Genomic DNA, 27,558 nt, shown 5'->3' on the forward strand with positions numbered 1-27,558 from the left:
GAGGGGCATATAGCTCGAGACTGTCCAAGAGCGGCCCCGATGGCTCAGTCCCAGCAGACAGCTTCAGGCAGTGTAGCGCAGCCAACAGCTCCAGCCATGACTCAGGCCAGTGGCAGAGGCAGAGGGAGAGGGGCAGCCTCTTCTTCAGCGGGTTTCAGAGGTGAAGGTCCGTCAGCCCCAGCACGGATCTTCACAATGACACAGCAGGAGGTAGACGCATCCAACACCGTGGTGGCAGGTAATCTCGTCATAGGTTGTTCAGATGTGTATGCCTTGATGGACCCTGGTGCATCTCATTCTTTTATCGCTCCGAGAGCCGTGGGGAGGTTAGGTCTAATGACTTCTGGGTTAGAGTGTCCTCTCTGGGTCAGTGGACCCAAGTGTGATCCATCTGTGGCAGAGTCAGTCTGCCAGTGTAGTCCTGTGTTTGTTGAGGGAAGATGCTTGTCCGCCGACCTTGTGGTTCTAGATTTGACAGACTTTGACATCATTCTAGGGATGGACTGGTTATCTACCCATGGTGCTACCTTGGACTGCAGGGACAAGGTAGTCAGGTTCAGAGGTCAGGATGGGTCTGAGGTTGTCTTCAGAGGAGACAGGAGGGGTACACTTAGAGGTCTGATATCAGCTCTTCAGGCTCGTAGGTTGCTCAGGAGGGGATGTCAGGGGTATTTGGCTCATGTGAGAGAGCTTAGCAGTCAGGTCAGAGAGCCCGCCTCGGTGCCAGTGGTTAGAGAGTTCTTAGATGTGTTCCCAGATGAACTGCCAGGTTTACCACCTGCTAGGGAGATAGAGTTCGAGATAGAACTAATGCCTGGAACCCGACCGATCTCTATCCCTCCCTACAGGATGGCGCCAGCAGAATTGAAAGAGTTGAAGGAGCAGTTGCAGGAGCTGGTAGACAAGGGCTTCATCCGACCGAGTACCTCACCCTGGGGTGCTCCGGTTTTGTTTGTGAGAAAGAAGGATGGATCCCTTAGACTTTGTATCGACTACAGACAGTTGAACAAAGTCACTACCAAGAACAAGTACCCATTGCCAAGGATCGACGATCTATTCGACCAGCTAGCAGGAGCGGGTTGTTTCTCCAAAATAGATCTGAGATCTGGGTACCATCAGCTGAGGATCAGAGAAGAAGATGTGCCAAAGACAGCTTTCAGGACCAGATATGGGCATTTTGAGTTCCTTGTGATGCCGTTCGGGTTAACCAACGCCCCTGCAGCATTCATGGATCTCATGAACAGAGTGTTTAGCCAGTACCTGGATCACTTCGTTATTGTCTTCATAGATGATATCTTAGTGTATTCCAGGAATGCAGAGGAGCATGTCCATCATCTGAGGTTGGTCCTACAGACCTTGAGGGAACATGGCTTGTATGCCAAGTTCTCTAAATGTGAGTTCTGGCTGAGGAGCATTTCGTTCTTGGGGCATGTAGTGTTAGAGAATGGGATTGAGGTAGACCCCAAGAAGACAGAGACTGTGGCTAACTGGCCTAGACCCACTTCAGTGACAGAGATTAGAAGCTTCTTGGGTTTGGCAGGTTACTACAGGAGGTTTGTTCAGGACTTCTCGAAAATTGCAGCTCCTCTGACCATACTAACCAGGAAGAATCAGAGGTTTCTGTGGACCGACCAGTGCGAGGAGAGTTTTGAAGAGCTTAAGAAGAGGTTGACTTCAGCACCAGTTTTAGCTCTGCCATCTAGTGGAGAGGACTTTACAGTCTTTTGTGATGCGTCCCGTGTGGGACTGGGTTGTGTGCTTATGCAGAGTGAGAGGATGATTGCTTACGCTTCTAGGCAACTGAAGAAGCATGAGTTGAATTACCCCACACATGACCTTGAGATGGCAGCAGTAATTTTTGCACTCAAGATGTGGAGGCACTACCTCTATGGGGTAAAATGTGAGATCTTCACAGATCATAAAAGCTTGCAGTACATCTTGAGTCAGAGGGATTTGAACTTGAGACAGAGAAGATGGGTAGAGCTGCTGAGTGACTATGATTGCAAGATTCAGTATCATCCGGGTAAGGTGAATGTCGTGGCAGACTCCCTAAGCCGGAAGTCACTAGGCAGTCTATCCCACATCACGACAGAGAGGAGACCAGTGGTGAAGGAGTTTTACAAGCTCATTGAGGAAGGTCTACAGTTGGAGTTGTCTGGTACAGGTGCTTTAGTTGCTCAGATGAAAGTGACACCCGTGTTTCTGGAGCAGGTGGCTCAGAAACAGCATGAGGACCCAGAGTTAGTGAAGATTGCCAGGACTGTTCAGTCAGGCAAGGACAGTGAGTTCAGATTTGACAATAGGGGGATCCTCCGCTATGGGAGTCGATTGTGTGTACCAGATGACATAGGGCTAAAAGGAGACATTATGAGAGAGGCTCATAATGCAAGATACAGCATTCACCCCGGAGCCACCAAGATGTATCAAGATCTAAAGAAAGTTTACTGGTGGCCAGCTATGAAGAGAGAGGTGGCACAGTTTGTGTCAGCCTGCGAAGTATGTCAGAGGGTGAAGCTGGAACATCAGAAGCCGGCTGGAATGCTTAACCCGCTACCTATTCCAGAGTGGAAATGGGAGAATATAGCTATGGACTTCGTAGTAGGGTTACCGGCGACGTCCAACAGATTGGACTCCATATGGGTGATTGTGGACAGACTCACCAAATCTGCTCACTTCATCCCTGTCAGGAGTGGCTATTCTGTGGACAAGTTGGCGCAGGTGTACGTTGATGAGATAGTCAGACTGCATGGGGTTCCTGTTTCTATAGTGTCAGATAGAGGGCCCCAGTTCACCTCCAGGTTTTGGCGGAGTCTGCAGAATGCCATGGGTACTAGAGTTATGCAGACATCCGCAGAAGACTAGTAGAGTTTCAGGAGGGGGATCTGGTATTGCTTAAGGTGTCTCCAATGAAAGGAGTGGTTCGGTTCGGGAAGAAAGGTAAGCTAGCTCCGCAGTACATCAGACCCTTTGAAGTCTTGCAAAAGATTGGGAATGTATCGTACAAGCTGGATTTACCTGTTTCAATGGAGAGAATCCATCCGGTTTTCCATGTTTCTATGTTGAGAAAATTCGTGTCAGATCCGGGCAAGGTTCTTAGTGAGCCTGATGTGGAGATCCAAGAGGATCTCACCTATGTTGAGCAGCCAGTACGGATCCTAGACACCCAGATCAGAAAGCTGAGAAACAAGGAAATCCCGATGGTGAAAGACCTGTGGAACCACCACAATATTGAAGAATGCACTTGGGAGACACGGGAATCTATGCTCCAACAGTATCCCCATCTCTTTTAGAGGTTAGTATCTATGTGTTCTGTGTTTAGTATGTATGTTACGTTTTATGATATGTATGTACTAGTTGAGGAACATTCGGGGACGAATGTTCTTAAGGGGGGGAGAATGTAATACCCGGCTAGACTCCGGTATCGGAATTCCTACCGTCCGGTGGAATCTCGGATGTCGGGGACCTCTAGAAGAATAGAATCATGTTTATAAAAATGTTTTAATGTGTTTTATGATTTTAAGTATGAAATTAAATGAATTTTTGCATGAAAAGTCCTTGGAGGAAAACCCAGGTTCGGCCGCCGAACATGCATGCGTTTTGGAGGCACGTTAGGCCCCCGAAAGCATGAGTTAGGGAAGTCCAGTTTCGGCCGCCGAAAGTCAAGTTCGGCCGCCGAACATTGCATGGATGCGGAGGCACATTCGGCCCCCGAACGTGGCCTGGCCAGCCACCTATAAAAGGGGCACTTAGCCGAAATGGGTGAGTTTTCTCCCATTTCCGGCCACAGCAAGCTTTCGACCTTCCCTTTGCAACTCTTGTGCTCTTCCTCCAAATCTCTTCCATTTTTCTTGAGTTTTAAACTCACATTGCAAGTTTTGAGCATTTAAACCAAGTTTTGGAGCTTTGGGAACTCAGGAGCTCATTTTCGTGGATCTCCAAGTTTAGGTCGTCTCCCTCTCGATCTTCAAGAGGTAAGGGCCGATCTTAAGCTCCTTATGTGTTTTAAGTAAGTTTTATGCAAGATCTATGGGTAGAAATGCATGTTAGGTTATATGTTGAGTTATGGGTTAATTTTGATGTTTTGATCAATGTGTGTTGATTTTGTGTGTTTGAAGTGTTGTAGTTGGGGTATTTGATGTTTTGAGGCCCCTAAGAACTTGTATGCATGATTTGGTTGAGATATATGCTTGATTTGAGGTTTTGGGAGGCAAGGGGTTCATGTGAACCAAGTTTCTGCCCTTCTGGCAGAAACCAGGTTCGGCCGCCGAAGGGAGTTTCGGCCGCCGAACCCCCTTTGTGGAGGCAGCATTCGGCTGCCGAAGTTGCCCCCGAAAAGAGACTTTCGTCTCTGTCTGGGACTTTCGGCCGCCGAAGGTGCCGCCGAAAGTGCCTGACTTTCGGATCTGTCCAGGACTTTCAGCCGCCGAAGGTGCCGCCGAAAGTGCCCTGTTCAGCCATTTCATGCATACCTCTATGTGATATTTTCAGGATGTTTTAGGGGGTTTTTGGGGAGTAGTTTAGAGTTATGTTCTAGCATGTTTGGTCCCTCATTTGAGTCCACCTGTGTAGGTTCGGACCCGAGGAACCGAGGACCCCAGCAGTGAGTTCAGCTGCTCCGGTGTTGTCAGAGTCAGCCAGAGGTGAGTGGAACTAAAACTTAATCTTTTAAATTAAATGCTTTATCATGTTTCATGCATCATGATTATGCAATAGGATGATTGCATTAGTTTTCACGAATATGCCGCATTGCATAAATTGTTGTTGTTGTGGGTGAATGTCGGATGACCCAGTTAGTCCATGACAGGAAGACCAGGCCCCATGCTACAGGCCTGGCACAGAGTAAGAAAGACCAGGCCCCATTCTACAGGCCTGGCACAGAGTAAGGAAAGACCAGGATCCCATCCTATGGTCTAGTACGGTTATGGGACTTGAAGACCAGGAGCCAGAGGAGGCCCTGGGAAAATGGTAAGTAATGTATGTTCTGACAGGAAAGACCAGGACCCCATTCTACAGGCCTGGCACAGAGTTAACTTGGACTAATTGGTGACGAGTTCATCTAACCCTTATGTGAATTGTTTGTGTTATGTTGCATTTCATAGAGCATAGTGTTAATGTGTTTTAATAGCTCTACTCACTGGGCTTTTAGCTCACCCCTCTCCCTTTACCCCCAGGCTTGCAGGTACAGTATAGTGCGGGAGTCCGGATAGAGTAAAGAAGTCATGCTTATGTAATAGTTAGCAATGGACATGATCAAATTGTAATGTAATGTCTTAGTCAGTATAGATATGTACAGAGATGATGTATATGTATGTTAGTGGCGTGCTTGACCATAGATTGTTGTATCCCTTTTATACATGATCTTAGAGATCTTTATGATGTTTATGTAACCAACTCAGCATATGTTATGTCACCCCCTTGGGGGCATTGTTGAGATCCCACAGAGGGATCAATATTATGTTAATGTTATGCACAGGTTGAGTTTGGTTGTTGTTCAATGGAAAGAAAAGTTTTAGTTTTTATGCATGTTGTTGATCATGTATGGGATTATACAGGTTTACAGGTTTTATGTCAGGCTTGCTACGGGTCCCGGCGGCCTTAAGTCGACCCGGATCCTAGCGCCGGTAGCGGTCCGATTTTCGGGTCGTTACATCTAGAGCCGAAAGTCCAGCTTCCGAAAATAAGCTTAGGCGGCCGAAAGTCCCCCCGAACAGCCTCTTTCTTATTCAAGAAGCCAAATCTTGAAGATCACATGTTTCCCACTTCATGCCATGCACATTCAAAATTCAAAACAAGGCTCCACCTTTCTCTTTAGTGCATGAAGAAGACTTCTTGGACACACCTTGGGCAACAATTAAAAGACCAAAAAGCCCCTCCCTTGCCTTCACATGCACATAATGGACCAAGGGCATTTTGGGCAACCTCTTAAAGCTGCATGGGCATCCAAGAAACCCTAGGCAGCCCCCCAAGACTTATTTAAAGGTCTTAAGAAGACAAGAAGAGGCAGATTGGAAGATTGGACATCACCTCCCATTCGGCCAAGCACCTTCGGCCGTCGCTCCTCCTTCTCCTCCACCACCGGTTCTTCCTCCTTTGTTCTTTCCTTCTATTTTCTGTTTTGGTTCAGCCATGAGTGGCTGAAACCCCTAATTCTAGTTGAAGTTTGGTTGAAACTAAGGTTGTTTAAAGGGTTGTGAGATCTGAACATAAAGTGTTTGCTTTTGGTTTGTTCAATATTCATGCAATTGTGTGCTTAATTCTAAGATTGCTTTGTTGTTTTGATCAAATTGGCCACTTGATTCTTGATTGCAAAGTTAATTGATTGTTAGTTGGGATATTTGTTAGTCCGTAATTACTGGAAATATTCTGACCCAAGAACACTTGGTGTAAAAACTAAGGAATTGTGTGATCTAGCATCATCTTCATGCGTTTGGAGTATTTAGGATTGGATCTCTCTCATTCTTTATGCAATTGACAATTGTTTTGATGCCTAAGGCCCAAGGACGTTCCTTGGCAATTTGTTAATTAGTAATTGATTAGAGGACGTTCCCTAATTGATTTAATCATAAGGAGAGATATGGTGGTGAGAAGCGTTTTCCACCTCCATAACTAATCTACTGAACCAATCAAGAAGAACATAAGTTTCAATGATCAACCCAAACAGCCAAAGTGGATCCATATCTTCAACTAGACTTTTGTCATATTGATTTTCTCTTTTATTTTAATTACTTACTGTTTTAATTGCTTTCAATAGTTGTTAGTCAAATCAATCTCAAAACCCCCCTTTTTTACTTTATTGCACTTTACTTCTGATCTGCTTGCTTTCAGTTGTACTTTCAGTTAATTCTCTTGATCTTGTTTGGGAAAAATAGATAAGTATTCAATTCTCTGTGGATTTGATCCTTTACCACTATCTGCAGTTGTAAGATTGTTGATAACCGTAGAGGTTATTTTTGACCAGCTTCGACAACCGCGAGTCAAAATGTAATACCCGGCTAGATTCCGGCATCGGAATCCCTACCTTCCGGCGGAATCTCCGTTGGAATCTAGAATTTCTGAAGATGCCAGAGGCTTCTAGAGGGGTAAAATGTGTTTTCTAAAATGTTTTCACATGATTTCATGGTTTTAAATGAAAAAGAATTGAGTTTTGAAAGGAAAAGACCAAGGAGGCGAAAGTCAGGTTCGGCCGCCGAAAGTCAGGTTCGGCCGCCGAACTTGCATGAGTTTAGGAGGCACGATAGGCCGCCGAAGGAGGTTTAGCTGGCCGCCTATAAAAGGCTCTCAGACCGAAAGTGGGCGAGTTTCTCCCCATTCTCGTGCCCAGGTGTGTTCATGTCCTCCCTTGGTCGATTTCAGGTTTTCCTTCAATCTTCTATAGTTTTCATGAGTTTTATTCTTGGTTTTAAAGAGTTTTAAGCTTGGATCAAGGATTTGGAGCTTGGAGACCCCGGAGCTAGTTTCCTCCACATCTCCAAGGTTCGGGTCACACCAACCCTCGATCTTCAAGAGGTAAGTGTAGATCTTTGCTTTCCTTGTGTTTTAATGAGGTTCTATGAGGTTTTAATGGTAGAATATGGGTAGATATGCATGTTAGGATTTATGTGGGTTTTATGCCCAATGTATGTTTATATGATGCTATGTTGAATGTTTAGGCTAGGTTATGCATGTGGGAGAGTGTATGCATGATTGGGAAAGAGTATGTGAGGATTTGGGTTGTTTTGATGGTTTTGGCCTATGTGGGTCATAAGCTATCTATGTATGTTTTGATGTGTGTTTTGGAGTTTAATCTAGTTGTTAAGCTCCTTTGTGCATGGTTAAGGGTTTATGCATGTTTTGGTTAGGTTGGGTGCTTGTTTTGGGGTGTTGGGAAGGTTTGGGAGGCTTCAATGCATGTGAAGCTGAGTTCTGCCCTTCTGGGAAGAACTCAGGTTCGGCCGCCGAAAGTGGTTTCGGCCGCCGAACCTGCCTTTGGATGCATGGTTTGGCCGCCTAACCTTGCCCCCGAAAGTTGAGTTTTGGCTTGAAAGCAGACTTTCGGCCGCCGAAGGAAGGATTCGGCCGCCGAAAGTGCCTGACTTTCGTCTCTGGAGTGGGACTTTCGGCCGCCGAAGGTGCCGCCGAAAGTGCCCGAGTTTCGTCTCTGGAGGGAGGGTTCGGCCGCCGAAGGTGCCGCCGAAAGTGCCCTGTCCAGCCTTTTCAAGGTTGTTTTCTATGCATGTTTAAGTGATGTTTTAGAGGGTTTTTGGGGAGATGTTTATGAGTTGTTTAGAGTATGTTTGGCACCTCATTCGAGTCCACCTGTGTAGGATCGGACCCGAGGGACCGAGGAGGCCAGTAGTGCTAGCAGTTGCAGAGTCAGTCAGCGTCTGCCAGGAGGTGAGTAGAACTAAACTTAATCTTTTATGTACGAAATCTAATGCCTTAAGCATGCTCATGCATCATGTTTATATGTAATAGGTTGATTGCACTAGTTTCACGAATATGGCGCATTGCATTATTTGATGTTGATTCAGGAGGTTTGGACCAAGGCGACTTCAATAGCCCATTTCTGTCATTGAGTCTTGGGTAAGTCCTTTGAGAGCCGGACAAGTACATATAGGAAAGTCACTGTGAGCTCTCTGTGGACTAGGTACCCCGTCATGTATGTGAAAGTCCTGTGTGAGCTCCCTTGGGGGAGCCGGGCACCGACAGAGGGAATTTTGAGGTCATGTCCGATCCTTGAGAGTAAAGGATGCTAGCAAAAAGAACTCTCAAAAACAGGTCCGTGGGGAGTAGTTATTTACATGAACCCCGAGACGGACAAGATACAGTTATGTGATTTCTTTGTGTTATGACGCATTTCATGAGAGCATGTAATTAATGAACTGTTTTTCCTTGTTTCTACTCACTGGGCTTTTTAGCTCACCCCTCTCCCCTAACCCCAGTGTTGCAGGTTTGAGGTTGATCGGGAAGTCTCGAGAGCAAAGGTTATGCTTATGTAATAGTTTTAGATTAGTACTTTTAGTGTGGACATGTATTGTAATTGATATAATGATTTGTAAAAGAATGTAATGTAAAGTTAAGTGGAGTTATGTTTATGGATTAGTACTGTGCTTGGCCCTAAGACTTGGTTAGTCCCTGTTTAATACATGATGTATGTTATGTTTAGTGTTGAGTTATGTTTGAACTAATCTTGTGGCATGTGTTGTTTACCACGCTATGGTATTTGAGGAGGACCCTAGTAGAGGTCTTATGTTTGTGGTTTGATGCATGCACAGGTTAGGTTCTAGTTCTTTGGATGTAATCCCAGTTTGATGTATGTTATGTTGACCCAGCTAGAGTTTTGATGAGGGCTCTAGTAGGGGGTTTCTTTATGTTTCCAGTTATGTCGCATACAGGTCAGGCTCAGTATGTACATTTGATGTTTCAGTTTTTATGTTTAAGTTTTGATCATGTATGGGATTTGACCAGGTGATAGGAGGTATGTTTGGCTTGCTACGGGTCCCGGCGGCCTTAAGCCGATCTGGATCCTAGCGTCGGTGATGGTTCGGGCCGTTACGGTAGGGTACCGGTTTCCGGGCTGTTACACAAAAATTGGCGCCGTTGCCGGGGAATTGATTTAACTTGTTTATTTTTCTTTCATGACTAGATATGAACATAGGAACACTCTGCTCTTTGATCCAGAAATTGAACGCACCCTCAGAAGGATAGGAAAGCAAGCTGCCGAGCATTCTGCCCAACCTTCGGCCGCCGAACCCCATCAACATTCGGCCGCCGAACCTTCCTTGCTCCAGCAACCAAACTTTGTACCAATGGCAGAACCTAATGCACAAGCTGTTGCCCCTAACGGATATGCTGTCCAAAACCAGATAGTTCAAGAAAATCCAGCAATAAGACCACAATTACCAAGAGAAAGGACCATGAGAGAATTGGCAACACCTGTAGGTGATCAAGCACCACTTTGCATCACTTATCCACCTCTTACAGTTCCCTTTGAACTAAAGACAAATTTGATTCATCTTCTCCCAAAATTCAGAGGTTTTCAAAATGAAAATCCACACAAGCACTTGAAAGAATTCAACATTGTTTGTTCATCCATGAGACTTCAAGGTATCTCTGAAGATCATGTTAAATTAAGAGCTTTTCCCTTCTCATTAGATGACTTTGCTAAAGATTGGTTATTTTATTTGCCACCTGGATCTATAACTTCTTGGGATGATATGGTCCAAACCTTTTTGAACAAATACTTCCCAACATCTAAGTCAATTGGCATTATAAGAGAAATCACTAGCATAAGACAAAAACCAACTGAAGATCTATATGATTATTGGGAATGGTTTGAAAGACTATGTACAGGTTGTCCACAACATGATATGTCAGACATGTCCCTCATATAGTTCTTTTATGGAGGATTACTCTCATCAGAAAGAAGATTCATAGATATAGCTTGTGGAGGATCCATTGCAGACAAGACACCTAGGGAGATGCGAGAGTTGATTTTTACACTTGCAGCCTCATCTAGGCAATATGGAGAAGAAAAGCAAATGCAAAGAGGAGTCAATGAGGTAAGTTCTACTATTTCTGAACTAACATCTGTTATGAAAGACTTTGCCATAGGACTGGTTCAACAGATTCAAGCAGTCCAGCCGCCTAGGCCATGTGGTATCTGTTCATATGTAGGACACCCAACTGATCAATGTCCTACACTGCAAGAAGACAACCAACAGGTTAATGCCATTGGAGGGTACAACAACCAGCCTAAACATGATCCATATTCAAACACATACAATCCAGGTTGGAGAGACCATCCCAATTTTAGCTACGGAAGGGCCAACAACAATCAGAACCACCAGAACTATCAAAGGAACCAAGCCCAACCAGCACCTTCAAATCCCATCCAACGCCTTAAAAAGATGATGGAATCCATGGCAAGTGCTATACAAAACCTAAATCAGCGTGTAGATCTGATGGCCACATCTGGAAGCAATTCCGAAACCCAAGATAAACTCCCTTCTCAAACTGAAACTAATCCTAGACAAAATGTCAGTGCTATTACTTTGAGAAGTGGGAAAGAGCTTCAAGATGCTAGTTATGAGCAAGAAAAGCAAGTTGCACAAGAACCAATGCAAGCTGAAGCCCCTCCAGTGCAATCTGAAGCATCTCCTGCGCAAAAGACTGATCTAAAGGTACGTTTTCACATTCCACCTCCTTTTCCCAAGAGGTTTGAAAGAACACAAAAAGAAAAGGAAGAAAAGGAAGAAAAGGAGATTCTTGAGACTTTCAGAAAAGTGGAAATCAACATACCTCTGCTAGATGCTGTTAAGCAAATTCCAAGGTACGCAAAATTTCTGAAAGAGTTATGTACCAACAGAAGAAAGCTTGCTGAGAGAGAAAAAGTAAGTGTAGGTGAAGTTGTTACAGCTGTGATTAAAAGAGAACTCCCTACTAAATGCAAAGACAAAGGTATGTTTGCTATCTCTTGCAAGATTGGGAATGTTAGAATCAAGAAAGCCATGTGTGATCTTGGTGCATCCATCAATGTTATGCCTCTTTCCATCTATAAATCACTGAATGCATGTGCACTGAAAGACACAAGAGTTGTGATTCAATTAGCTGATAGATCTGTGGTATATCCCATAGGTGTCCTAGAAGATGTGTTAGTCCAAATAGATGAACTTGTCTTTCCTGCTGATTTTTATGTGATTGATACTAAGGAAGATAGTTGCAATACTAGTTCTGATATCCTTCTTGGACGTCCTTTCTTGAGTACTGCTAGAACTAAAATTGATGTGCATGATGGTACTTTGACCATGGAGTTTGAAGGGGAAGTGATTAAGTTCAATGTCTATGATGCCATGAAATATCCACATGATATGTCCCCTGTTTATGGTCTTGATATTATTGACTGTTTGAGCCAGGAAATTTTTAATGAAAATCAAGATGATATTCTTAATAGTGATTTCTGCAGAGATACTGATCAAGTATAGATTGAAAGCCAGAAAGAGCTAAAACTCAAAGAAACGGTCTGTAGCATCCAACAGATTGATGTTGCACAGATTGAAGACATTCGGCCGCCGAATCCAGACCACTTTCGGCCACCGAATCCGACTGCCTTCCAGACGCAGACTCCGTCGCCACAGCCTGCCCAGCATACTGAAAACTTTCGGTAGCCGAACTCTACTGATATTCGACCGCCGAACTCAGCAACCATTCGGCAGCCGAAGCTGAACTCCCTTCAGCCGCCGAACCCTTCACCTCAGATCCCATCGCCTGCTGAAACTACTGATATTCGGCCGCCAAACTCCACCATTCTTCGGCCGCCGAACCTGGCTTCACAGAATCCAACACAAGCAACCTCTTCCAGTCCTCCTTTGCAATCAAGCCAAGAGCACCTTTCAGAATCTGAAGAATGTAAGGACAACCTACTTGAACAAATCTTCCTTGCCCAATCTGATGAGCCATGGTACGCAGACATGGTGAACTACTTGGCTACAGGTAACTTACCTTCTGACATGCCAAAGCACACTAAGGATAAGATAAAGAAAGATGCCAAATACTATGTTTGGGATGAGCCATATTTGTGGAAACATTGTGCTGACCAAATGATAAGGAGATGCATTCCAGATCAAGAAATAGCTTCCGTGCTTACTTTTTGTCATTCATACAGTTGTGGTGGACACTTTGGTCCAAGAAAGACTGCTCACAAGATACTTGAAAGTGGCCTCTTCTGGCCCACTATTTTTCGAGATGCTTTTCTGTTTTGCAGATCATGTGCTAGGTGTCAACAAACTGAAAATCTGAACAAAAGAAATCAAATGCCACAAAACCCCATCATGGTCTGTGAGGTATTTGATGTTTGAGGCATAGACTTCATGGGCCCATTCCCACCGTCTTTTGGATACACCTACATCATCCTTGCAGTGGATTATGTATCCAAGTGGGTGGAAGCTAGAGCAACGAAAACTGATGATGCGAAGGCAGTAGTAGACTTTGTGAAAACCCACATCTTTGCCAAACATGGGGTACCAAAAGCAATCATCAGTAATAGAGGGACCCATTTTTGCAAGAAAGTAGTGGAAAGCCTTCTGAGAAAGCACAATGTGATCCATAGAACATCCACAGCATACCACCCTCAGACAAATAGGCAAGCTGAAGTATCCAATAGAGAAATCAAGGTCATCCTTGAAAAGACAGTCTCTTCTAATCGAAAGGATTGGAGTACAAGGTTAGAAGATGCTTTATGGGCCTACAGAACAGCCTACAAGACTCCCATAGGTATGTCTCCCTACAGATTGGTCTATGGGAAAGCTTGCCACCTTCCAGTTGAACTTGAACACAAGGCCTATTGGGCTGTAAAGAATTGCAACATGGACCTCAAAGAAGCTGGACACCATCGTAAGTTGCAACTACAAGAGCTAGAGGAAATAAGACGAGATGCATATGAGACTTCTTGGAACTACAAAACAAAAACCAAAGCTTCCCATGACAGTCATCTTTCCAGAAAACAATTCAAGGTTGGTGATAAAGTCTTACTCTTTGACTCTCGTTTGAAACTGTTTCCAGGAAAACTACGGTCTAGGTGGATTGGACCATTCATAGTAGAACATGCTTACCCATATGGAGCTGTAGACATCCGAAGCATAGAAACTGGCAAAATCTTCAAGGTAAATGGACATCGTCTGAAGCCATACTTTGAAAGATTCACAGTACAAGTAGTGGAAGAAGTTCCACTACAACATCCCTCATCCTAAGTGAATCGCAAAACATGCACCACACCCCAGAGGAGTACTCAGTTTTCTTTGTTCTTTTATATTTCTTATACATTGAGGACAATGCATGATTTAAGTGTGGGGGTACATATCTCTCTTCTTCTTTTCTTCTCCTTCCTCTCTTCTCTTCTTCTTCTTCTTCTTCCTTTCTTCTTCTACAAATTCACAATGCTTTCAGAACTGCGAAAATTTTTCTTTTTCTTTCAGTTGAATTTTTTTTTTTAGTTTATGCTTTCAATAAAACACACACAACCACAACCTTCTTCTTCTTTTTGTTTTGCTCTACTCAAACTGATAAACTATGTTAGATGAATTCTTCTTTCCATGACCCCATTGATGTGATAACTCTTTAAACTTAAGTTGAATCAATTGTAGTGAGTTGTATTCATGTTTGAGAATTGTCTTTTCAATTGAATCTTTGAGTTTGCCATGGTGAAAAATATATTGATGACCCTCAATTGAGAGAATGAATTGAAAGTTGTATGAATGAACTTAACATGACTTGTTCTAGCAATTGGTGTTGGTTTGCCCAAATCATTGAGAGAAAGAAAATTCAGCAAAGGCAAAGACCTTAAAAGCACAAATCAAAAAAACTGTTCCAATGGTCAAAAAACTAAGAACAAAGCTAGTAGCCACTTGAAAAGGTGACCAACTGAGTAACTGGGGGTGGGTATCACAAATATGTACCTTCACGTCAAAAGTTTGGTGACTTTTTCAAGAAAAATCTAAGTGCAAAAGCCTGAATAAAGTACTTCAAGGTAAGGGCAAGTCAATCCAAAAGCTAGAAAAAGTCTTATCTAAAAAAATCAATGTGCATGTATGGTCTCTCTTGAGGAAAACAAATCCTAGCCATGGTTAGCAAAGGAAAACAAGGAAAGAAGGTAAGTAATCTTCATGCATATATTCTTCACTGCAATGATTCAAAATAGGTGTCTAGAGTAAGAGCTTAAGTGGAAATAAGAATCTAAAGCAAAGAAAACTTATTTGACTATGTTTATTTGCTTGAGGACAAGCAAAAGGCTAAGTGTGGGGGTATTTGATAGAGCATATTTTAGTCCATAGTATCATAATCTTATTGATGTTTATTTACACCTTTTCTACCTAATTTTGTGGTTTTAATCATGTTTTGCAGATATTAGGTGTAAAGAGACAATCAAGAGAAAATGCTCTCAAAAATGCCAAAAAGTGCCAAATCTGGAAAAACCACCTTCGAAAGCCGAAAGTCAGTCATCTTCGGAAGCACCTTCGGCGGCCGAAAGTCTGGTCTAGAGCCGAAAGTCACCCATCTTCGGCGGCACCTTCGGCGGCCGAAAGTTTGCTCCTGAGCCGAAAGTCCAGCTTCCGAAAATAAGCATAGGCGGCTGAAAGTCCCCCCGAACAGCCTCTTCCTTATTCAAGAAGCCAAATATTAAAGATCACATGTTTCCCACTTCATGCCATGCACATTCAAAATTCAAAACAAGGCTCCACCTTCCTCTTTAGTGCATGAAAAAGACTTCTTGGACACACCTTGGGCAACAATTAAAAGACCAAAAAGCCCCTCCCTTGCCTTCACATGCACATAATGGACCAAGGGCATTTTGGGCAACCTCTAAAAGTTGCATGGGCATCCAAGAAACCCTAGGCAGCCCCTCAAGACTTATTTAAAGGCCTTAAGAAGACAATAAGAGGCAGATTGGAAGATTGGACATCACCTCCCATTCGGCCAAGCACCTTCGGCCGCCGCTCCTCCTTCTCCTCCACCACCGGTTCTTCCTCCTTTGTTCTTTCCTTCTATTTTCTGTTATAGTTCAGCCATGAGTGGCTGAAACCCCTAATTCTAGTAGAAGTTTGGTTGAAACTAAGGTTGTTTAAAGGGTTGTGAGATCTGAACATAAAGTGTTTGCTTTTGGTTTGTTCAATATTCATGCAATTGTGTACTTAATTCTAAGATTGCTTTGTTGTTTTGATCAAATTGGCCACTTGATTCTTGATTGCAAAGTTAATTGATTGTTAGTTGGGATATTTGTTAGTCCGTAATTGCTGGAAATATTCTGACCTAAGAACACTTGGTGTAAAAACTAAGGAATTGTATGATCTAGCATCATCTTCATGCTTTTGGAGTAGTTAGGATTGGATCTCTCTCATTCTTTATGCAATTGACAATTGTTTTGATGCCTAAGGCCCAAGGACGTTCCTTGGCAATTTGTTAATTAGTAATTGATTAGAGGACGTTTCCTAATTGATTTAATCATAAGGAGAGATATGGTGGTGAGAAGCGTTTTCCACCTCCATAACTAATCTACTGAACCAATCAAGAAGAACATAAGTTTCAATGATCAACCCAAACAGCCAAAGTGGATCCATATCTTCAACTAGACTTTTCTCATATTAATTTCCTCTTTTATTTTAATTACTTGCTGTTTTAATTGCTTTCAATAGTTGTTAGTCAAATCAATATCAAAACCGCCCTTTTTTACTTTATTGCACTTTACTTTTGATCTGCTTGCTTTCAGTTGTACTTTCAGTTAATTCTCTTGATCTTGTTTGGGAAAAATAGATAAGTATTCAATTCTCTGTGGATTTGATCCTTTACCACTATCTGCAGTTGTAAGATTGTTGATAACCGTAGAGGTTATTTTTTATCAGCTTCGACAACCGCGAGTCAGAGGAAGTGCAGGTCACCTGTTTGCTGGGAAGAAATGGGAGAAAGGACCTTGGCAGGGTCTGAGCTAGTAGAGATCACCAACAGAGTAGTGCCCATTATCAGAGAAAGGATCAGGACTGCTGTGAGCAGGCAAAAGAGTTATGCAGATGTCCGCAGGAAGCTTGTAGAGTTTCAGGAGGGAGATTTGGTGTTGCTCAAGGTGTCTCCTATGAAAGGGGTGATTCGTTTTGGTAAGAAAGGTAAGCTAGCTCCACGGTACATCGGATCCTTTGAAATTTTGTAAAAGATTGGGAATGTATCGTACAAGTTGGACTTACCTGCATCAATGGAAAGAATCTATCTGGTTTTCCATGTTTCCATGTTACGGAAGTTCGTGTCAGATCCGGGCAAGGTTCTTAGTGAGCCTGATGTGGAGATCCTAGGAGATCTTACCTATGTTGAGCAGCCAGTGCGGATCCTAGACACGCAGATCAGAAAGTTGAGAAACAATGAAATCCCGATAGTGAAAGTCCTTTGGAATCACCATAATGTAGAAGAATGTACCTGGGAGATACGGGAGTCCATGCTCCAGCAATACCCTCATCGCTTTTAAGGTTAGTATCTCTGTGTTGTTATGTGTTTATGTGTGTGTTGCCATGTTATGCTTGTTTGGTGAACATTCGGGGACAAATGTTCTTAAGGGGGGAGAATGTAATACCCGGCTAGACCCCGGCATTGGAATTCCCGCTTTTCGGCGGAATCTCGGATGTCAGAACCCTCTAGAAGGATAAAATCATGTTTTTATAAATGTTTTTACTCGTTTTTAAGGTTTTAAGTAAGAAAGAAATTGAGTTTTTGAAAGAAAAGCACCATGGAAGGAAAGCTAGGTTCGGCCGCCGAACATAGTGAAGTTTAGGGAGCACCTTTGGCCTCCGAAGGTGGTCTGGCCAGCCACCTATAAAAGGCCCCATATCCGAAAATGGGCGAGTTTTCTTCTCCATTTTTGGGCAAAGGTTAGTCCATATCCTTCCATGGTTAGTTTTGATGTTTTCCCTCAAATCCTTCAAGTTTTTAACAAGTCTTAACTTGGTTTTGAAGATTTTGAGCAAAAACGAAGTTTTAAAGCTTGGAGATCCCATATTTCGATTTCTCCCATCTCCCAGTTTGGATCGCCTCTCCTCTCGATTTTCAAGAGGTAAGTGGAGATCCTACCCTTCTTTTATGCTTCATGTAAGTTTTGAGGGGTTTTAGAGAGTTTTGATGCATGTTTAGAGTAGTTGTTAAATTTTAGGGTTTATGTGAGTTAAATGATGAAATGTATGTTATTGTATGTTAAATGTTGATGTTGTTGGGGTATAGGCTAGTTTTAAGCCCCTAAATGCTTGAGAATGTGTTTATGCATGAGTTGGTTTGAGTTGAGAGGGTTGGGGTGGCTGGATGCATGTTTGTGGCTTGGGTTCTGCCTTCTGGAGAACCCAGGTTCGGCTGCCGAAGCCATGTTCGGCCGCCGAACCTGCCTGCGGAGGCAGTTTGGCCGACTAAACTTGCCCCCGAGAGTTTGGACTTTCGGCTCTGGAGGGAAGTTTCGGCCGCCGAACCTGCCGCTGAAGGTTGGTGACTTTCAGCTCTGGACAGACTTTCGGCCGCCGAACCCTGATCCTGAAAGTGCCTGACTTTCGGCTCTGGAGGGACTTTCGGCCGCCAAACCTGCCGCCGAAAGTGCCCTGTCCAACCTTCCTTTGCATGTTTTCTATGAATGTTTTATGATGTTTTAGGGGGTTTTTGGGGAAATGTTTAGAATTATGTTAGTGTATGTTTGGTCCCTCATTTGAGTCCACCTGTGTAGGTTCGGACCTGAGAAACCGAGGACCCCAACAGTGAGATAGCTGCTTCAGAATCTTTTCAGAGTCAACCTGAGGTGAGTAGAATTGATCTTTATATTTCAAAACAAATAAATTTTGAACATGTTCATGCATCACGAATGCCATGATATATACTAGGTTGTTTGCATTAGAATTCACGAATATATTGCATTGCATACTATGATGTTGATGTGGATGGATGTTGGATGACCCATTAGCCCTTGATGATGATATGATGACGATGATACGGTATGAAAGTCCAGTGAGGTCCATTCTACGCCCCTGGCATAGAGTAAGAGAAAGACCAGTGAGGCCCATTCTACGCCCCTGGCACGTTGGAATGTTATGTTATGTGATGTTAAGAGAAAGACCAGTGAGGCCCATTCTACGCCCCTGGCACAGTTGGAGTATGTAGAGGGCTATTGGTGATAAGTCCATCCTTGATGTGATTTGTTTGTGATGTGATGCATTCCATGAAAGCATATGTTTTAATATACTGTTTTACTATTATGCGCACTGGGCTCTAGTAGCTTACCCCCTTTCCTTTAACCCCCAGGTTTACAGGATCGGGATAGACCAGGAAGTCAGCAAGAGTAAAGGTGTTATGTATCTAATAGTTTAGTTGTGGACATGAAAGATAATGTAATGTAATGTAAAGTATTGTACAGTTATGTATTGGAGATTAGTATTGTGCTTGACCCTAGAATGTTTGGTTAATCCCTTTTGAAACATGATCTTTATGCAATATTTTATTAAAATGTTGTAAACCAAACTTGATGTATGTAATGTTGACCCAACTAGAGCATTTGATGAGGGCTCTAGTGTGGGATTTTGATGTATTCATTTTCAGTGCATGTATAGGTCGAGCTTGGTAAATGAGAAGTTTAAAACTTTTATGTAAATGTATGATCATGTATGGGATTTATCAGGTATGACAGGTTGTATGTTAGGCTTTCTACGAGTCCCGGCGACCTTAAGTCGATCTGGATCCTAGCGCCGATAGCGGTCCGATTTCGGGTCGTTACAGGGCACTTTCGGCAGTAGGTTCAGCGGCCGAAAGTCCCTCAAGACCCGAAAGTCAAGCACTTTCGGGGGCAGGGTTCGGCGGCCGAAGGTTCTTCCATAGCCAAAAGTCACAAACCTTCAGGGGCAAGTTCGGTGGCCGAAACTCCCTTCCAGAGCCGAAAGTCCAAATTTTCGAGGACGAGTTTATGCGGCCAAACTGCCTCCACAGGCAGGTTCGGCGACCGAAACTGGCTTCGGCTGTCGAACTTGGGCTCTCTTAAAGGGTAGAACTTGATTCTGCCTTGCGTATCCAGCCACCCACAACAACCCAACATGCATCAAAACTATACTAAAACATGCATAAACACATTCCCAAGCATATAGGGGCATAAAACTAACCTATACCCCAACAAATATCACATTTAGCATACATTTAACATAAAGGGTACATAAACCCTAACATATTACCCCTAGCCTAAACATGCATCAAAACCTTTAACCCTTCTTAGAACCTACTTAAAACATTAAAAAAGGCATGGATCGACACTTACCTCTTGAAGATCGAGAAGAGATGTGATCCAAACTCGGAGATATGGAGGAATAAGTTCCGGGGGACTCTAAACTTCAAAACAAGATGAAAGCTTGTCAAAAACTTGAAGGATTTGAAGGAAAACATAAAATCGACCAAAGGAAGGCGAAATCTCACCTATGCCCGAAAATAGAGAGAGAAAACTCGCCCATTTTCGAACAAGGGGCCTTTTATAGGTGGCTGGTCAGACCACCTTCGGGGGCCTAAGGTGCTTCCGCAAGAGCACCATGTTCGACGGCCGAACCTGGACTCTTCTTCCATGGTATTTTCTTTCAAAAACTCATTTTCTTTCTTTATTAAAACTATAAAAACATGTAAAAACATTTTATAAAAACATATTTTACCCTTCTAGAAGATTCCAACATCCGAGATTCGCCCGGAAAGTAGGAAATTCCGATGCCGGGGTCTAGCCGAGTATTACATTCTTCCCCCCTTAAGAACATTCGTCCCCGAATGGTCATCACACAAGCATAGCATGGCATAACACACCACAACAAGGAAGCACATAACAACAAACACTAACCTTAAAAGAGATAGGGGTATTGCTGGAGCATAGACTCCCGTGTCTCCCAGGTACATTCTTTTATGTTATGGTGATTCCAAAGGACTTTCACCATCGGGATTTCCTTGTTCCTCAGCTTTTTGATATGCGTGTCAAGGATCCGCACCGGCTGCTCAACATAGGTGAGATCTCCTAGGATCTCCACATTAGGCTCATTAAGAACCTTGCCCGAATCTGACACAAACTTCCGTAGCATGGAAACATGGAAAACCGGATGGATTCTCTCCATTGAAGCAGGTAGGTCCAGCTTGTACGATACATTCCCAATCCTCTGCAAGATTTCAAAGGGTCCGATGTACCGTGGAGCTAGGTTACCTTTCTTCCCAAAACGGATCACCCCTTTCATAGGAGACATCTTGAGCAACACTATATCTCCCTCCTGAAACTCTACAAGCTTCCTACGGACATCTGCATAACTCTTCTGCTGACTTATAGCAGTCTTGATCCTTTCTCTGATAACGGGCACCACTCTGCTGGTGATCTCTACTAGCTCAGGCCCTGCTAAGGCCCTTTCTCCAACTTCTTCCCAGCAGATAGGTGACCTGCACTTCCTTCCATACAAAGCTTCATATGGAGCCATCCCTATGCTAGCATGATAGCTGTTATTGTAGGCAAACTCCACCAAAGGTAGATGCTGCCTCCAAGAACCGTCAAAATCTAGCACACACATTCTGAGCATATCTTCAATTGTCTGGATGGTCCTCTCTGACTGTCCATCAGTCTGTGGATGGACAGCAGTGCTAAAATCTAGCCTGGTAGTCATATGGTTCTGCAGACTCCGCCAAAACCTAGAGGTGAATTGGGTCCCCTATCTGACACTATTAAAATGGGAGCCCTATGCAGCCGGACAACCTCTTCCACATATACCTGCGCTAGTTTGTCCACAGAATAGCCACTCCTGACAGGGATGAAGTGAGCAGATTTGGTCAGTCTGTCCGTCAGTCTATTGGATGTTGTCGGTAATCCCACAACGAAATCCATAGCTATATTCTCCCATTTCCACTCTGGAATCGATAGTGGGTTAAGCATTCCAGCCGGCTTTTGATGTTCCAGCTTCACCCTCTGACATACCTCGCAGGTAGACACAAACTGTGCCACTTCTCTTTTCATAGCTGGCCACCAATAGACTCTTTTCAGATCTTGATATATTTTGGTGGCTCTAGGGTGAACGCTGTATCTGGCATTATGAGCTTCTCTCATAATGTCTCCCTTCAGACTCACATCATCTGGTACACATAACCTGTTCCCATAGCGGAGGATCCCTTTGCTGTCAAATCTGAACTCTTCATTCTTGCCTGACTGAACAGTCCTAGCAATTTTCACTAACTCTGGGTCCTTATGCTGTTTCTGAGCCACCTGCTCCAAAAACACGAGTGTCACTCTCATTTGAGCTATCAAAGCACCTGTACCAGACAACTCCAACTGCAGTCCTTCATTAATGAGCTTATAGAATTCCCTCACCATCGGTCTCCTCTTTGTTGTAATATGGGACAAACTGCCAAGTGATTTCCAGCTTAGGGCATCTGCCACAATATTTGCCTTACTCGGATGGTACTGAATTTTGCAATCATAATCACTAAGCAATTCTACCCATCTTCTCTGCCTCAGATTCAACTCTCTCTGACTCAAGATGTATTGCAAGCTCTTATGATCTGTGAAAATCTCACATTTAACCCCATAAAGGTAATGCCTCTATATCTTGAGTGCAAAGATCACAGTTGCCATCTCTAGATCATGTGTAGGATAATTCAACTCATGCTTCTTCAGCTGCCTAGAAGCATAAGCAATTACCTTCTCATTTTGCATCAACACACAACCTAGTCCCACACGGGATGCATCACAAAACACTGTGAAGTCTTCATTACTGTTAGGCAGAGCTAACACCAGTGCTGACGTCAACCTTTTCTTCAGCTCTTCAAAGCTTTCCTCACACTGCTCAGACCACACAAACCTCTGGTTCTTCTTGGTCAATCTGGTCATAGGAGCAGCAATTTTGGAGAAGTCCTGAACGAACCTCCTGTAGTAACCTGCCAAACCCAGAAAGCTCTTAATCTCTGTAACTGTAGTGGGTCTGGGCCAGTTACTTACAGCTTCTACCTTCTTAGGGTCCACTTCAATTCCTTTTTCTGATACAACATGCCCCAAGAATGAGATGCTCCTCAACCAGAATTCACACTTGGAGAACTTGGCATACAGGCCATGCTCCCTCAAGGTCTGCAAAACTATCCTCAGATGATGGGCATGCTCCTCTGCGTTTGTGGAATACACTAAGATATCATCAATGAAGACAATAACAAAGTGATCTAGATACTGGCTAAAAGCTCTATTCATGAGATCCACGAATGCTGCAGGGGCATTGATTAGCCCAAACGACATTACTAGAAACTCATAATGCCCATATCTGGTCCTGAACGCTGTCTTCGGTACATCTTCTTCTCTGATTCTCAGCTGATGGTACCCGGATCTCAGATCTAAAAAATAACCTGCTCCTGCTAGCTGGTCAAATAGATCGTCGATCCTAGGTAACGGATACTTATTCTTGGTAGTGACTTTGTTCAACTGCCTGTAGTCGATACAAAGTCTCAAGGATCCATCATTCTTCTTTACAAACAGCACTGGAGCACCCCAAGGTGAGGTACTCGGTCGGATGAAACCTTTGTCTACCAACTCCTGCAACTGCTCCTTTAGCTCCTTCAACTCTGCTGGTGCCATCCTGTAGGGAGGGATAGAGATTGGTTTGGTTCCAGGCATCACTTATATTTCAAACTCTATCTCCCTAGTAGGTGGTAGTCCTAAAAGCTCGTTTGGAAAGACATCTGGAAACTCTCTGACTACGGGCACTGAGGCGGGCTCGCTGACCTGACTATCCAGCTTTCTTACATGAGCTAGAAACCCCTGACAACCCCTCCTGAGCCACCTACGAGCCTGCAGGGCTGATATCAAACCTCTAGGCATACCCCTCCTGTCTCTTCTTAAGACAATCTCTGACTCATCCTGTCCTCTGAACATGACTACCTTGTCTTTGCAGTCCAAGGTAGCACCATGAGCGGATAGCCAATCCATCCCTAGAATGACGTCAAAATCAGTCAAATCTAGAACCACTAGGTCGGCTGGAAGGCATCTACTCTCAACAAACACTGGACTATACCGGTAGACTGACTCTGCCACTGATGGATCACACTTGGGTCCACTGACACAGAGGGGACACTCTAACCCAGAGACTATCAAACCCAACCTCTCTACGGCTCTCGGTGCAACAAAAGAATGAGATGCACCAGGGTCCATTAAAGCATACACATCTAAACAACCAGTGATGAGATTACCTGACACCACGGTGTTTGACGTGTTTGCCTCCTGCTGTGTCATAGTGAAGATCCAAGCTGGAGCTGATGGACCTTCACCCCGGGCACCTGCTGAAGAAGAGGCTGCCCCTCTCCCTCTTCCTTTGCCACTTCCCTGGGTCATGGCTGGAGCTACTGGCTGAGCCACACTACCTGAAGCCGTCTGCTGGGACAGTGCCATAAAAGCTGCCCTTGGACACTCCCGAGCCATGTTTCCCTCCTGCCCACACCTGAAGCAGGCTGTCATCCCAAACCGACATACTCTCTTGTATGGCTTACCACACCTCAAGCATTCTGAACCATCTGAACCTGAGCTCGAGCCACCACCTAATCCCAGACCTGACTTTAAACGGTTCCAGAACTTATTCTTCTTTGGCTTTTTAGTAGTACTGCCCCATTTTTTACTGCCTGAAGCTGCTGCACTCAGAGAAGAGGGATCTAACTTTCCCCTGCCTGGGGTCATGGAACCCGAGGGCTGTGCCATTTGCTGCTCAACTGTCCCCTGAATAATGGCACTAGCCTCCATCTTCCGTGCTGCATCCACTATGGTGTGGAAGTCCTCTCTCTCTGCTGCTAGAATTAGGGAGGAATACCTAGGGTGGAGTCTCATGGTATACCTCCTAGCCTTCTTCTGATTTGTGTCATATGCCTGGTCCACATATTGCAGCAACTCCAGAAACTTATCGGTATACTCGTCGACACTCATCTTCTCTATCTGCCTTAGCTATTCAAACTCCACAACTTTCAGCTCTCTGGAACTGTCTGGAAATGCCCATCCTGCAAACTCATTTGTAAACTGCTCCCAGGATAAGCTGTCCAACCTTGGGTCCACATAATTTTTGAACCATTCTCTCGCTTTCTTGCATTTCAGTGTGAACCCCGCCATCTGAGTGGCCCTACTATCATTTTCCCCCAACTCATCTGTAATCATCTTTACCGTTTTGAGATACTCAAATGGATCATCACCTGTTTTGAATTTGGGAGCATCCAACTTCAGGTAATCTGTCATCTTTACCTTGCTCCCCACAGATGAGCTAGGCTTGGGTGTTTGGATATCCGGGACCATGGGTTCTGCTGGAGGAGGAGGAGGTACAGCATTCCCTAGGTTAGGGTTTGCTGTATTTGGGTAGAAAGGTGAGGGTGGATACATAGGGTACTGGGGATATGGTGGGTAAAAAGAAGGGTAAGGCATGTAGGAGGGATATGGGTTAAAACTGGAGTAATCCGATGTACCCCCCATCGGATACCCTGGGCCCTATGGAAAAGGTTGATACTGGGGTGGATAACCAAACCCTGAGGCCTGAGCGCCTCCTTGAGATTCTCCCATGCCCTCTTCTGACATACTCATGCCCAAGCTACCATCTCTTCTCTGCTCATCCTCCTCTGATCCCCTCACATCAGCTGACATACCATCCTGAACTGTTCCCCTTCTGCTTACATCAAAAGACCTTCTAGGGTCCCTTGACGTTCCCTCTCTACTTGATCTGCATGAAATTGCCCTTGGCAAAGCAGGGGGACGGGCATCCACACCCTCATTCTCTGGTGGGACTCTAGTCAATCGTGCAGATCGATGGGTGCCTCGCATTCTGATTTCTGAAAAACAACAAAAAGCACATAAACATTAACATCATATGGTTCATGTGGAAACAAATGAACCCACATTATACATAGTATAACATTAATGCACATGCATAAAATCATAGCATTTCACATCATCATCAAGACAGGACTCTATATCCTATCCTAGTGGACATGATTTTTCCTATTGTGCTTGCCCTTCTATAACATCTATGAGCCCGACACTCTCTAGGTCCGACCATTTGAACCTAGAACTCTGATACCACTCTGTAACGATCCGAAAATCGGACCGCTACTGGCGCTAGGATCCAGATCAACTTAAGATCGCTGGAACCCGTAGCAAGCCTACTATACATCCTGTACACCTGATAAAATCCCATACATGATCAACATTCATAAAAGCTTTAAACTTTTTATACACCAAGCTTGACCTGTGCATGCACCATAACTGTAAATATAAAACCCCACACTAGAGCCCTCATCAAATGCTCTAGCGGGGTAACATATCATATGTCAAGCTTGGTTCAACATAACTCATCATTAAAACATTTCATAAAATCATGTACAAAAAGGGATTTACCATACATTAGGGCCAAGCACAATACTAATCCTCATTACATCACCGGACAATACCTTACATTACATTACATCATTTTACATATCATGTCCACTACTAATCTATTACATATACATAGCTTTTACTCTTGACGACTTTCCGGTCTATCCTGGACCTGCAAACCTGGGGGTTAGGGGAAAAGGGTGAGCTACAAGAGCCCAGTGAGCAGAACAATAAAACAGTTTATAAACGTATGCCATCATGAAATGCATCACATCACAAACAAATCACATCAAGGATGGACTTGTCACCAATGACCCTCTATATAATCCAATGTGCCCGGCCCACAACGGGAGCTCCTCAGGACTTTCGCTTAACATATCATAACATAACATATCCAATGTGCCAGAGGCGTAGAATGGGCCTCGACCTGGACTTTCTCTTACTCTATGCCAGGGGCGTAGAATGGGTCTCGACCTGGACTTCCATACCATATCATATCATATCATATCAAGGGCCAATGGATCATCCAACATCCATCCACATCAACATCATATTATGCAATGCATCATATTCGTGAATTCTAATGCAAAACAACCTATTTCATACATGGCATGTATGATGCATGAACATGCTTAAAAGTTTAATTGCTTTTAATAAAAAGGGTTGTGTTCTACTCACCTCAGGCTGACTCTGGACTAACTTTGAAGCAGCTAACACTGCTGGCCTCCTCGGTTCCTCGGGTCCGATCCTACACAGGTGGACTCAAATGAGGGACCAAACAAACTCTAACATAACTCTAAACATCACCCCAAAAACCCCCTAAAACATTACAAAACATTCATAGAAAACATGCAAAGGAAGGCTGGACAGGACACTTTCGGCGGTAGGTTCGGCAACCGAAAGTCCTTCAAGAGCCGAAAGTCAAGCACTTTCGGGGGCAGGGTTCGGCGGCCGAAGGTTCTTCTAGAGCCGAAAGTCACCAAACTTCGGGGGCAAGTTCGACGGCCGAAACTCCCCTCCAGAGCTGAAAGTCCAAACTTTCGGGGGCGAGTTTAGGCAGCAAAACTGCCTCCACAGGCAGGTTCGGCGGCCGAAACTGGCTTCGGCGGCCGAACCTGGGCTCACCCAAAGGGCAGAACCCGATTTTGTCTTGCGTATCCAACCACCCATAACAACCCAACATGCATCAAAACTATACTAAAACATGCATAAACACATTCTCAAGCATATAGGGGCATAAAACTAACCTATACCCCAACAAACATCACATTTAGCATACATTTAACATAAAGGGTACATAAACCCTAACATATTACCCCTAGCCTAAACATGCATCAAAACCCTTAACCCCTTCTTAGAACCTACTTAAAACATCAAAAAAGGCGTGTATCGACACTTACCTCTTGAAGATCGAGAGGAGATGCGATCCCAAACTCGGAGATATGGAGGAACAAGCTCCGGGGGTCTCCAACCTTCAAAACTTTGCTCTTTAGCTCAAAAACTTCAAAACAAGAGGAAAGCTTGTCAAAAACTTGAAGGATTTGAAGGAAAACATAAAATTGACCAAAGGAAGGCGAAATCTCATCTTTGCCCAAAAATAGAGAGAGAAAACTCGCCCATTTTCGGACAAGGGGCCTTTTATAGGTGGCTGGCCAGACCACCTTCGGGGGCCTAAGGTGCTTCCGCAAGAG

Source organism: Manihot esculenta, chromosome 6 (genome assembly GCF_001659605.2).
Source record: "Manihot esculenta cultivar AM560-2 chromosome 6, M.esculenta_v8, whole genome shotgun sequence".
In the NCBI taxonomy this organism is placed as follows: Eukaryota; Viridiplantae; Streptophyta; class Magnoliopsida; order Malpighiales; family Euphorbiaceae; genus Manihot; species Manihot esculenta.